Source organism: Melanerpes formicivorus, unplaced genomic scaffold, assembly GCF_026170545.1.
Source record: "Melanerpes formicivorus ecotype bairdi unplaced genomic scaffold, bMelFor1.0.p_v2 SCAF_2, whole genome shotgun sequence".
NCBI lineage: Eukaryota > Metazoa > Chordata > Aves > Piciformes > Picidae > Melanerpes > Melanerpes formicivorus.
Genome location: NW_027142354.1, coordinates 42690742 through 42705074, shown reverse-complemented (window position 1 = coordinate 42705074; position 14333 = coordinate 42690742). Strand labels below are relative to the sequence as shown.

General features: G+C 46.1%; 1 protein-coding gene across 2 annotated transcripts in view; it reads left to right on the top strand.

The window, feature by feature from the left end:
• Positions 1-14333, top strand: part of LOC137451094 (follistatin-related protein 4-like) — a 292081-nt gene that overhangs the window by 103882 nt on the left and 173866 nt on the right. The gene's annotated exons all lie outside the window — the stretch shown is intronic.

Genomic DNA, 14333 nt, shown 5'->3' with positions numbered 1-14333 from the left:
ATAAAGATGATTAGATTGTGGTGAAGGATGCTGGAAACTGGAGGAAAACAAATGTACGGAATAAATGTTAGGGGTGGGGAGACTTGGGCAAGGAGATGTAGGAATGCTTTAAAGATAAAATGGACTGGCACTGGAGAATAGTTGATTTAAAGCTATTCAGCACAAATGCTAATTTTCCTGGGTGCTCAGTATAGAAAAAAAATCCATGGGGTAAATTGAAATCCAGAGTGCTGGAGAATACCAACAGGCTGGATGCTGCAGATTCAATTAAGTGGCTGCAAGAAGCGAAGTTGGTAGAGCTTCCCCCTTTCTGCCTCTTCACTCAAGGATTTCACAGGCACTTTTGGCTAATATTCTTGAAAGGGCTGAATCTTACCCGGGATTTTGGGAAGTTAGAGGAATACTGCTTAAAATAAGCACTGTGCCAGAGCTTCACAGCCCAAGGTACTGATAAAGCCCTTTGTAATTCCCCAGTTGCTTTTTCACGTGTTGTGTTGGAGATGCCTTCCTATTGGAGGCACACAAAGGGCTGGTGGTTAGGTGATCTCCTTCCCTTGCCCACATGAAATGAAACTTCCCACGACCCTTAAAACTTGGTGAGGTAATGAAGGATCTGCAGATTGGGTCTGTCTGCTGGTGACTCAAAGCCTCTCTGAGTAGAAACTTCTCCCCTTTTTTTTTTTTTTTTTTTGATGAAAAGCTGAGTCACAGAGAGAGAAATGAATCATAAAGTGCAGTTAATTAGAAACGTAACTGTTGCGCTGCTTGTGAGGGGTGGATGCTGCAGTGGTGGTGGGATTTAGAATGACAGTATCACCAAGGTTGGAAGAGACCTCAAAGATCATCGAGTCTAACCTGTCACCACAGACCTCATGACTAGATCATGGCACCAAGTGCCACATCCAGTCCCCTCTTGAACACCTCCAGGGACGGTGACTCCACCACCTCCCTGGGCAGCACATTCCAATGACGAACAACTCTCTCAGTGAAGAACTTTCTCCTGACCTTGAGCCTAAACTTCCCCTGGTGCAGCTTAAGAGTGTGTCCTCTAAGCGATAGGCAAGCGCTGTTCGGAATGGGCAGGCGATGGCCTCCGTTGCCCTCAGCCGATCGAAAGGGAGTCAGGTTCAGATCCCCGAATCCGGAGTGGCGGAGACAGGCGCTGCGAGACACCCAGTGCGGTGACGCAACCCATCCCGGAGAAGCCAGCAGGAGCCCTGGAGAATCATAGCATAGCATCATTAAGGTTGGAAACAACCTCTAAGATAATCAAGTCCAACCTTCTACCCAACACCTCCAGGGATGCTGAAAGGACTGGAGCACTGCCCAGTGAGGAGAGGCTGAGAGCCCTGGGGGGGCTGTTCAGTCTGGAGAGGAGAAGCCTGAGAGGGGATCCGAGCAATGTCCACCAATATCTGTGACACATCCCTTTACCTACTGTTGATTCCTTCTAGGGAGGAATAACCCCCTGCATCAACACAGGTAAGGGGTTGCCCTGCTGAAAGGCAGCTCTGTGGAGGAGGACCTGGGAGTGTTGGTTCACCGTGACCCAGCAATGTGCCCCTTCCAACTGCCTGCCACTCTGTGATTCTGTGAGCTGTGGTTTTCTCCATCATGTCACGTTCATTGCCATGGGATTTTTTTCATTCAGGAAGATGATCTTAAAGGTCTTTTCCAACCAAAACACTTTGATGATTTTATTGTTATGAGATGTGGAGGCTGCAATTTTACTTGCAAAACTACAATATTCTCTTTTCCTTCCCAGAGCCCCCAGCCTGAGCAAGTATGCAAGTACAGCAGCTGGATGGGTTTCAAAACCTGCTGTCTTGTATGGCCCTAGGGACACACAACTCCATGCGTACTGACCAATGCCTGTTGCAAACCTTCTTGGTCAGATATTCTGGATTCAGCAGTCCCAGCTGTGCCCCTCCTTAACCCCTCCAAAACATGCAGGTAAAATAGCACATTCCAGGGGATTTCACAGGCCATGAAGCCTAGAATTGGGATGGTTAAAAAAAAACTCTGAGAATCATTTCTGTGACCTTGAGAAAGTTACAGGCCCTCTCCTAGACTGCAATTCCTCCTCTCTAATGGCTGGATTGCTGTTTTCCTGGCATGCAGGGGTGTTGTGAGGTCTAATTCATTAATCTTTGTAAAGCATTTGAGGACACTTTGATGGAAAATGCAAAATATTATCAGTAAAAGCCTCCCATTTAAATCTCACCTGGAAACCTTCCTCTTACTCCTTAATTTGTCATTGATCCCCACTCAATTAGAGGTAATGGGATTTACATGAACACTCCAGCAGCGGAGCAAACCCCATAGGGAGGTGCCAGTGTCAGGTAGTCAAGCAGTCGGGATCTGCAACTTACTGAGCCAGCTCTGGATTGCACAATGACCACCAAAACCAGACAATCCCAGCATGGTAGGGATTGGAAGGGACTGCTGGGAATCATCTAGTCCATTCTCCCTGCAACCCACAGCAGGTTGCCCAGGATCACAATGTCCAGGCAGGGTTGCAATCTCCACAGAGGAGACCACAACCTCTCTGGGCAGCGTGCTCCAGCACTCCAGGCCATTGCCCGTTGTTCTGTCACTGGACACCACTGACAAGAGTCTGATCCCATCTTCCTGCCTCTCACCCTTTAGCTCTTCCTGAGCATTGCTCAGTTCCCCTCTCAGATTGCCCTTTTCCAGGCTCAGCATCCCCAGAGCTCTCAGCCTTTCCTCCTCACAGAGATGCCCCAGGCTCATGAACCTCTTCATAGCCTCCACTGGACTCTCTCCAGTATTTCTTACCTTCTCTTGAGCTCAGGAGCCTAGAACTGGACACAATACTGCAGTGATGGCCTCACAAAGGCAGAGTAGAGGGGGAGCAGAACTTTCCTTGACCCCAGAGTACTACTGGCCTTCTTGGCCACAAGGGTGCATTGCTGTCCCGTGGATAACTTACTGCCTGCCAGGACTCCAAGGTCCTTCTCCACAGAGCTGCATTCCAGCATGTCAACCCCCAATCTCTGCTGGTCTGTTAGGACGTTGCAAGGACCATGTAGGTGCAGATCATTTCTGGGGACCATTCTCCGGCACTGCCTGATCTGCCCACCAAAGGTTTTCCAGTGGAAGCTGTGGTGCCAGGTGTGTTATTATAGGTTTGGGGGTTTCTCCTGTTAAATCTAGAGTGAGCCAAATGTGGTACAAGCATTTGTGGTGAACATTCAGTTGTATATTTGTGTGTGAGCACTTTGGCTGCATCCATCGCCCTTTAGTTTGCTACTCATGAATATTTTACCAAATTGGTTTCCTAACAGTAATGTTGCCAGGAAGCAAATGTTCCTGAATATTTGGAACAAAAGCCTGGGATTTAATTTGGTATTTTCAGTTGCTTGCTGCGGAAGCCTCATCTCAGTGCTCTTCTGGGAGGACCAGTGTGGCAAATTAAAGCAAATCTTGTTTGGAAATGTGGTTCTCAGAGCCTGCCCATGAATCAGCTCAGTGAAAGACTGGCAAAAGTCTGGACCAGCTGTGGAAAGCTGCCCCTCAGTACAGCACCTGGGTGCCTTGCAGGTAAACTGGTAACCATAGCAAAATCTCCTGTGAGCTTGCAGGAACTTCTAATATTTAGTCTGAGTTTTTTTGGTTCAGGGCTGTGCCCAGGCTCTTCTGAGGGAAAGGTTTAGAGAGTTTTTGTTTGGCTTGTCCCATGTAACGGGAAAGTTTTTGAAGGGTAGCTGAACTCTGGGCTCTGCTGTGCTCCTCTGGCTCAAGCTACAAAACAGTATAAAAGAACATTGCCATGTTGCTATTTTCATATGGCCAGTGATGGAGCAATTATACTTGAATTCTAAAATAACATGAAAAAAATATGTCAAGTGCCATGAAAACCCTCTTAGCTAAAGAACTCCAAGTGCTGGGAACTTGCTGTTCAGCCTGGAGAAGAGAAGGCTCCAGGGAGACCTTAGAGCAGCCTTCCAGGCTTTGAAAATGGGCTACAAGAGAGCTGGAGAAGGGCATTTTTCAAAGTTATGTAGTGACAGGATGAGGGGTGATGGCTTCAAAGTGGAAGAAGCTGGATTGAGAATAGAGATGAGGAAGAAATTCTTCCCCATGAGTGTGATGAGGCACTGACACAGGTTGCCCAGAGAAATTGTGGAGGCCCCAATCCTGAACTGTGCAAAGCTAGGCTGGACAGGGCTTTGAGCAACCTGGTATGATAGGAGGTGTCCCTACCCATGGCAGGAGGGCTGGAACTAGATGATCTTTAAGGACCTTTCCAAACAAAACCTTCTGTGATTTTGTGAACTCACTGTGAGCTGTGCAAATGGCTGGAGCAGTGTGGTACCATGGAGTGGACTTTTCATGCTCAGGTCCTTTTGGGCAGGGATTTCAAGGGTGCTCCTGCATTAGAGTAGAGATATTTGGTCAGTCAGCATAGCAGATTGTCTCTGTCCCAAAGCCTCTGTGATTTGAGCTGTACAGAGGTATCATAGTGAGAGAGCTCTTCCATGGGCTTCATGACATTGGCAAGTCAGCCCTTGGGCTAACTGATTAGGGGAAGAAAGGTTGGATTTCAGGCATATTTACTATTGAGATCATATACACGAGAGCCAAGTGGTTTTGTTCATCCACTCCAGCAAGCCCAGCCCTTGTTTGAAGGACAGGTTCATGCTGGTGCTGTGGGGCTGCTCCTGCTCCTCTTGGCTGGCATCACCCTCCTGTGTATGTCCTCGCAGTCCCCAGAATGGAGCAATCTGTGTACACAAGCTGTGAGGCTGCTGCAGCCTTTCATCATCAGTAGGCTTTTGATGCTGGATGGTTTTCATGCATTGTGCTCAGCTGTCTGGGACATGGAACCTGGGGTTTGTGGTGGGGAAGTCACGCCCACAGTGCTGCACCTCTCCATCCACAGCTTCCCTTTACTCTCTGATTTGTTCCATTCAGTGGTTATCATCAGCATGTATTCCTCACCCTGCTCTAGGCATGTGAGACGTGGCCATTTTCTGGAGAAAAGTATCAATAAGAATGGTTTCCCAGAAGCAGAAACTCAGAGGTCAGCTGATCTGAACACAGCAGGTACAACTTGGGTAGTGTTTTGAAGAGCTCCACATCCAACACATACATGAGATGCTCAGCACATCTGGAAAACATCTGTCTCAGACCCATAATTTGGCATTGTCATTCTTGGAGTAGCTGTAGAACGGGCCTTTGTGGAGAATGTTTAATAGTCCCAGACAGATTGTGTTTTGTTTTAATGGCAAAACAGCTTGTTAGGTCCAAACAAACTGGCAGAAAATCTTGCTGAAGCTGTACAGTGTCAAGGAACGAAAAGGCTATTAAGACAAAAACCTCAGCCCTGCTGCACCCATGAGACTTTGGCTGCATTTTTACTGGAACAGGACTGAAAGATAATGAAGGCATTTTGTGGCCCCACATTGGCTTTCAGCTGGCTTTTATGTTACATAATGAGGTGGTGAAAATCAGAGTACAGTTACTTTGAGTTCACTCCTGAAATGGGAACAGGTTGCAGGCTGCAGTTTTTGGGCTCATCGCTTACAGCTAATTCTTTTGACTCTCTTAAAACAAAAAAGTTTAATTTTCCTCTGTGAGAGGTGGTGTGGGCATGGGCTGCACATGGGGCTGCTCCAGCCACAATGAGCTCTGGACAGGCACCAGAGTCCTGCTCCTCCCAGGTGCATCCTCTTTCTGTCCTGAAGGGATTTGGGGCAGATTTAGGTCAGTTTTCACCACTTTGTTAAATTGCTAGCAATTTCCTAATGGGTAGGAATTCTTAAAAGGGTTGGTTTTTGTGCTTTCAGGAGCATTGCTGTCTTCCTTGGTTCTTTCCTTATTTTCCACATTGGGCTTATCCTCCTAGGGAAGCTTAGGAAGTGTGGCTTAGATTAGCAGACAGTGAGATGGGTTGAGAAGTGGCTGAAAGACAGAACTCAGAGGGTTGTGATCAGTGGTGCAGAGCCTAGTTGAAGGCTCGTAGCTCACAGTGTAGTGTTCCCCAGGAGTCAGGACTGTGTCTAGTCTTGTTCAACATCTCCATCACTGACCTGGGTAAAGGAACAAAGTAGACCCTCAGCCAATTAACTGATTATATGAAATTTGGAGGAGTGGCTGACACCCCTTCACACTGTGCTGCCATTCAGAGGTACCTGTGCAGGCTGAAGAGCTGTGCAGAGGGGAACCTCATGGAAGTTCAACAAGAACAAGTGTAGGGTGCTGCACCTGGGGAGGAATAACCCTCTGCACCAATACGGGTGAGGGGGTGAACTGCTGGAAAGCAGCTCTGTGGAGAAGGACCTGAGAATGTTGGTGAACAAGAAGTTCCCCATGAGCCAGCAATATGCTCTTGCCAGAGGAGGCCAGTGGGGGGGTATTCAAGAGTGTGACCAGCACATTGAGGGAAAGTGGGAACCTAACATAAGAAAGGAGCAGACTTGAATCCCCAAATCTTATCTCCTTGTGCCTCAGAAAGGCTCCAGAAAAAAAAGCCATCATCCCCAGCAAGGAGCTGGAGAGATCTCTGACATTTCAAAGTAATCAGGTAGAATTACTGCTTCTCTAAATATCTTTAACGTATTTACTGACATTTCCTTCGCATCAGCTCATAACGTTCATTGGATCAGAAAACAGCCTAGAGCTGTGTCTGCAAAATGCTTCATGAAGTGTTTTGATGTGGGAACAAAAAAAATCTTTGTATAAATTTCCTATGGAAATTCCTATTTATTTTTTTTTCAACTTCTGTGGGTTTCCCTACTTATTTGTTATTCCAATTTTGAATTGGTGAATGAACAGGCCTTGCAAGGAGCTGCTGAGGGAACTGGAGTTGGTTAGTTTGGAGAAAAGGAGGCTGAGGGCAGACCTTCTGGCTCTCTACAACTCCTTGAAAGGAGGTTGGAGCTGGGGGGGGGGGGGCATTGGCCTCTTTCTTCAAGTAACAAACTATAAACAAGAGGAAGTGGCTTCACGTTGCACCAGGGGAGGTTTGAGTTGGATATTAGAAGAAACCTCTTCACTGAAAGGGTTCTCAAAGAGTGGAACAGGCTGCCCAGGGAAGTGGTGTAGTCCCCATCCCTGGAGGTGCTTCAAAGAGACAGAGATGTGGTGCTGAGGGTCATAGTTTAGCACCAGACTTGGTACAGTAAGATAATAATTAGACTTGATCATCTTCAAGGCCTTTTCCAATCAAAAGGATTCTGATTCTGTTGTCAGTAAGGGCTGTTCACAGGAATCCAGCATCTGTAACAGGTAGAAGTCAGAAGCTTGGTTTTCACTCCCTTTGTCTGTTAGTACCATGGATTCTGCCCATATTTCCATAGCAGTGAGAAGCTGTAAGGATTACAGATGACCTTAGCAGGTGCTTGTCAAGCCAGTGACACTTAACATCACAGCTCCCTACTCACACTGACTCTGTAACAAGTCACTTTGCCCCAGCCTTTGCTCTGTGCTGCTGGATACAGCACACGGTGCAGAGAAGTGGATGTGTTAGTGTGAAGCAGGGAGGGGAATTGGCTTGCCCTTTTTTTTCAGGCTGACATACACATTTTATATATTGTTTGTGCAATAATGGAACTTCTCAGCAGTTTTGATCCATGGAGTCTTGGATTTCAATTCAAGGGATCTGACAGCCAGCAGTCTGGCAGGTGGCATTGGCCACGCAGCAGAAGACAGGAATTAAACCCAAACTAGGCTGTTAGTATTTCTGCCTGGCCATTACTGGCCCATTTTTAGCAGACTGTTTTGAAGAAGTTATGATTAATTGGGTATTTTAATTAGCTGTTAATAGTTTCTTACTTGATTAATTACTTTTCCTTTATTTATGCTTTTTTCATCCAAGGGAAAGCCTGTGTTGGTGCTGATTGCAGCCTCCCAGGCCTCCATCTACCACTGGAGACAATCCATGGGAACAGGCTCTCCCTTCTGCTCCCTTAATTTTATTTTCAGCTCTTTGTGTGGGTTTATGAACTATTTTTTTTTCTTTATGCATCTACTTATCTGCATCCACTTAAAAAGATTTTGCCAGAACTGAGTGCTGCAAGCCTTCATGCATTGCCTTGCTTTAGCCTAACAGTGAGCTAAAAGCGGCTCTGCTTTGCAGATTTTTGTCCATGTTGTCCTCTGATGAAAGGCCTGAGGGCACCTAGGGACTGTTGTACCATGACTGGTTTTCTGTGGATGCTATTCCCAGGTGTGGTGGTCAAGTGCTCTAAGCAGTCACTGGTACCAGGAGGCAGAATGGAGTGTCCTTGGTTCTCCTGAACCAAGGAAACACTGAGAAGATGCTATGCTTGGGTGGACAGCCAGTCAGAGGCTGGGTCAGGAGAATGAGCTTGTGTAGCACTACTAAGAGCACCTTGTGCTCTATGAAGTTCACCCTTCAGAGAGAAGCCATCAGTTATCCTGGGTTTTAAAAGACCTTGAGCTGACCTCAAGAGGGGTTTGAATGGCTGATCCAGGAGAAACAAGCCTGGATGAAATGGGGATTGGTTTTGGAGACTGGGATGAGGGATGTTGCAGAGGTCATTTTTGAGCATAAGGTCTTACAGGGAACCATCACTAAACTGTGTGGTCTCAGCAGCACTATATCTCCGTGCCCTTTCCTGCAATCCCCTCAAGACAGACCATGCTGCAAGTTCTGGGAAGCAAAGCTGTGCAGAGGCATCCAGTCTGGGGTGAGCCTGTAGAGAAGGTGGCAGAAAGTGGCATATCTGACCAACAGTGATCTCAGAGCAGTTTTGATTGCACCTGCAGACTCCCACAGTGCAAAACACTTCAGCTGCTCAGCTCTAGGTGTTAATGTTAGCCTGCAGGAGAAGGGAAAAGCTCTGGGGTTACAGAACTTGCCTGTTTATCTTCTGAGTGTGAAAAATTAATTTAGATATTTGGAGCACTTCAGCTGAACTCTGTTCAATATGTTTTATGGGCTTATGTATTGCAGAGTTCAGCAGTGGGTGATGAAATCTGCAATAATAACAACAACAAAAAAACAAGCTCAGACTTCCCTCTGAAAGTTGCTTTTTGTAGTCCCCTGCATTGCGACTGCTCTGCAGGGCCCAAGGATGAGCTGGATGAGAAAGTGTTGGCTGGGCACTTTCCCAAATTGCAAGAGTGTTCTATGACCAATGATGCTATCTCTCAGAGTCACAGAATGCTTTGGGTTGGAAAGTACCTTAAAGATCATCCAGTTCCAACCCCCCAGCCATGGGCTTCCACTAGACCAGGTTGCTTAAAGCCCCATCCAATCTGGCCTTGAACTCTTCCAGGAATGGGACATTCACCACCTCCTCTGGTCAACCTATTCCAGTGCCTCACCACTCACACAGTAAAGAAATCCTCCCTAATGTCTAATCTAAATCTCCACTCTTTCATTTTGAAGCTGTTACCCTTTATCCTATCACTACAGTCCCTGATAAAGTCTCTCCTCATCCTCCTTTTAAGCACAGAAAGGCCACCAGAAGGGCTCCCCAGAGCCTTCCCTCCACTGAGCAACCCTAACTCTCTCAGTCTGTCCTCACAGCAGAGGAGTTCCAGTCTTTGGATCATCTTCTTGGCTTACTCTGAATATGCTTGATCAGATCCATGTCTTACTGAGGCTGGGCCCCAGAGCTGAACAGAATAGTGCTGGTGGGGTCTCAGAGGAGATGAGAGAGGGTTCATCCTCATCCCTATTCTGGCAGTTCCTCTTGTTGAAGCTCTCTTCCAGCTCCACTCATTCTCATATTTTGCAGGCTCTTACACAGTTGTGATGAAATTCCCTCCAAAAAGGCCACATTTTCTCCATTAATGTGTCCAAGAGCATAATCTCTTCTATTTAGGAAGAAGTTCTTCACCATGAGGGTGGTGAGGCACTGGAACAGGTTGCCCAGGGAGATGGTGGAGGCCCCATCCCTGGAGGTTTTTAAGGCCAGGCTGGATGTCACTCTGGGCAGTGGGGTTGGAACTAGATGATCCTTGAGGTCCCTTCCAACTCTAGTGATTCTGTGATTTCTTCCTGTGTCTCTCTGCTGTGTTTCCTGGGGCAATCTAGGAGACAATCCCATTTTGAAGGTCTACGGTCAGCTCCAGACATATCCATCCACTCCTTGAGATATTTTTTTCTTGTTCAGTCCATCCTTCTGGCTGGTCTTCTGCTATTTTATTTGGTTTTGTAAGGAGAAGGCCCAGCTCTTTGACTCCTGTGCATTAGCATAGGAATGATGAAAGCAGCCCAGCCCTGATCAATAATTGATATGAGCTGGTCGTAAGCACACTGTGGTGAGCTGTTACTGTTAGACAAGGAGTCTAATCCTTAACTAAACAGGGAACATTTAAGAGAATTTACTGCTGGGAGACCGTGTTCAGGTGAGGTTCTGATGTTCAGAATTTCAATAAAGTATTCAATCCCTTTTAAGCCATTAAAAAATGAGAAAAGTTTATGAAGGAGAGTAGCTCACACCTTTTAATTTTAGTTCCATGAAGTAATTTCCCCTCCAAACACCACAGTAAAATTAATACCTCAGCAATCAAGGCTGTCGTTGGAGAACAAAATAAAATTAAAAGTGTTAAAGAGCGTAAAAGAAGATTGAAAATTAGTAGGGGGAAATGCAGCCTGTAAAGAAATTCTCAGCTTGCAGGAGCTGAGTGGATGGAAGAAGGGATTCTCTGCATGGATAAACTGTAATAATTTTTGAAATAATGGCTGTTAAGGCTTTTGGTGACTCTGGAAGCAGACGATGGCATATGGTCTGTCAGTGTGAAGTGCTGATTTGGAGTTTGATATTCTGTACCAGCTTTCATGCTGGCTGTTCAGAACTAGAAGAAGCTTTATATAAGCAGACAGGTGGCAAGTGTTCAGCAGCTTGGTGGGCAGGTGTGTGCTGCTCACCATGGAAAAGCCCTGCCCTCTTGCTGCTTCTTTTCCCCATCTCTGTGGGGGGGTTATCTCTTTTTTTTTTCCACTGGTTATTTCCTAGCATCGTGTGCTTTGGTGGAAGAGCTCCAGCATGCACAGCCCAGCAGGGACCTTTGGCATTAATCCTCTTCTTGGGGCAGAAATTGAAATTTACTTGAGTTTTTGGCAAGGAAGAAGGATACAAAATCTCCTTTCATGCCAGTGAAAAGCCTTCCAAAGGCTGCAGGTGAACACTGCAAACCAACCCCATGAATTTTGCTGCTCAAGATGTGTCCAGTTTGTTGTTGTGATGAGCAAGCACTTCTTTAGCAAGCACATCTTTCTCCATCAGATGGAAAGCTTGATTGCTTCAGTAACCACCTTGATGCACCTTTTGTGCAGTTTCTTTATGCCACAGTTGCAAACAAAGATGCTAGTAGCTGTGAAGCTTTAGTAGCCAGCTTTTGGAAAGAAACTACTGGCAGTTGGCCCAAGTTTCTGCCATCTGTTGATAACAGCCTTAGAAAGGACAAACACATCTCTTCTGTAAAACATTTCCAGGTAGGAAAACATGGTAGTATGGGGAATATGTGAAGAGTAGTGCCATAGAGTGCAACTACTCAACTACTTACTGAGGGAGACAATTTTCAGGTGGTTCAAATCCACATGTAGCCCCATAGGCCATGTACAAGGGGTCCCTCAGGGATTACTTGTACATCCTGAAGTGATTTACGTCAAACATTTCATCTACCAGAAGACTCATCCAAGATGCTTGGAGGAGCCAGCCTAGAGCAGTATTTCCTCTTTGTCCCAGGCTTTTGCTAGTAAAGCTGTAATCCAAAAAGACATAGTTGCACCCCGAATGTGATTAATGTAGCTTCAAGTTCTTGGGCATTAGTGCAAGAGTGGGCTCATTTTTCTTGTGGCCGGGGCACATAGAGATGGGAAAGAGCATTGTGTGTACCTTGCTGCAACTGTCTGAGTCCATAGGTCTGTGAACAGGAAGGTGCTTGTGAAGTTGTGGTGAATTCAGGGGGGTTTGTATCAGAAAGCCATGAGGAAACAGCCCAGAGGATGAAATAGAGAAGCAGAGGCTATGTGATAGAACTTCTGGTTGGAGCAGATAGTGTGAAGCCAGCAGGATCCTTTGTGCAAGTTTAAGAGAAAGAGAAAAAGAAAAAGTTTGCCCCTTCTATTTTTTTTTCTTTTTCTTTCTTCTTTTTTTTTTTTTTTTTTGTTAACCTCAAGAGGCTGCATTTTTTTCTTGGGAAGCTTAACAATGAGCTTTGCTGACTCTTGAGCAACAGGAAATCCAATCTGTGATCTGAAGAAGAGCTGAAGGCTTCTCAGCTGGAAGCAAAGGTCCCTGCCAAGCTCACCACAGCAAAATTTGTCAGTGCTCAGCAAGCAACAGAAGAGCTTTGACTGCTGCTGGGAGCAGTCGAGCAGGGCTGTGTGGAGCCTCAGGATAGATGGGTGGTGGCAGCTGGAGCAGTGTAGGGAGGAAAACCCAGAGCTCATCTGCAGGGTGCTGACTGTGAAGCTCAGAAATCAAACTGCCTGTGTCTTGCCAAAGGTGTGTGCTCAGGGTGGAAAGAAGCTGGTGTGTACCCTGCCTCTTGCAGAGCGGCTGTGGGAAGAGTCATTCTGGTGTTGGTGACAGTGCAGATGTTTTGCTTAGCCTCAGATCTCCAAAATTCTGGAAGGGGGGGCTGCTGCTGGGTTCCTTCTTGTCACATCTGTCTTTTTAATCCCAGTATTACGGAAGATCCTGTACATCAAAGGGGCCTGCAAGAAAGCTGGGGAGGGACTGTTTATAAAGGTATGTAGCAATAAAACAAGGGGTCATGGTTTTATACTAGAGATGGGTAGATTTAGGTTGGACATTATAAAGAAGTTCCATGCTATGAGGGTGGTGGAACATTGGAATGAGCTGCCCAGTCAGGTGGTGGAGGAATTATCCCTGGAGACATTCAAGATCAGGCATGGTGGGGCAACCTGATCTAGTTGGGAATTTTCCTGCTGACTGCAGAGGGGTTGGACTAGATGACCTCTAGAGGTCCCTTCCAACCCAAACCATTCTGTGACTGTCTTCTATGATTCTACAGAAGGAAAGTGTCTTGGCTGGACCCACACGATGGAAGAAGGAGATGAGGATTTTCCCATAGCCAGCTGAAGTTAAGTGAGGAGATGTACAGGGCAAGAGTAGGGTGTTATCACAGAATCATTTTGGTTGGAAGAAACCTTTAAGAGTCCAACTGTTAACCCAGCACTGTCAGGTCACCACTAAACCATGGAAGATGATGCTTTAATTCTTCTGGAGGATTGGTTCTTTACTACACCCATCTCCTACAGAACACACAAGCTGATTGCACCCAAAATTTTATCTGTACAACACTTGTAGGAATCTCAGGTGCTGCTTTTGAGCATGTGAGTAAGAGAAGCAAGGTGATATAGATAAATGTGTTTTTATGTACTATAATAAAATTGGGCTCAGCCTGGAGAAGAGCAGACTAAGATCTTTTCAGTGCTGTTCAAGAGCTAAAGAATGAGGGTTAATAGAATGGGGCCAGACTTGTCAGTGGTGCCCAGCAACAGGGCAGTGGTCAATGGACACAAGCTGAAACAGAGGAATATTTCATTGCTGTGAGGGTTCTGGAGCCCTGGAGCAGGCTGCCCAGAGAGGTTGTGGAGTCTCCTTCTCTGGAGAGGTTCCAAACCCACCTGCACATTGTGACCCTGAGCACCCTGCTGTGGGTGCTTCTGCTTTAGCAGGAAGGTTGGACTGGATGATCTCCAGAGATCCCTTCCAACCTCACCATGCTGGGATTCTGTGATAATGGAAGTTTTTCATTGAACTTGGGCTTTTGGGGCCTTGCACAACTTTTGCTGCAGTTGAGGTTTAATTTCTTGCTTTTGCTTTTTCTGTTGGCTGGATGAGGCCTTAATTGTTGAAGCTTTCAACAATTGCACTGTAATAAATACCTGGAAAAGTGACTGTAAGTGAAACTTAGAGAGCAAAATGCAAATGTTATGTATTTGTGTAAAGTGTGTGCTGGTATCTTGTAGGCAAATTCACATTGTTAAGTGGCTGCTTTTAAACACTCTCTACAGAAACATCTTCATTTTAAATTGATTCATCCCTTTTTTCCTGGATATTCATGTAACAATAGCCAAATCTATTCCTAATACAAAGTAACTTTGCAGGATCATGCACTCTATCTAATGCCTTGTCATTTGAATGGATCCTGCTTTAATAGCTCACATCCCACAGCTGAAAGCAGTTTTCCCTCATTCTTCTGAGGATCTGATGCTACCATAAAATATTGGGTGTGGGCCATAACCTAAGTCAAAACACATTCGCCAAGGATTTCCCCTCTGTTTGGGACAGGACAACAGCTGCTGAGGTTTGCAGCAAAGCTCTAGCAAACCGTCCTGCTTGACAGGGCTGTGGATG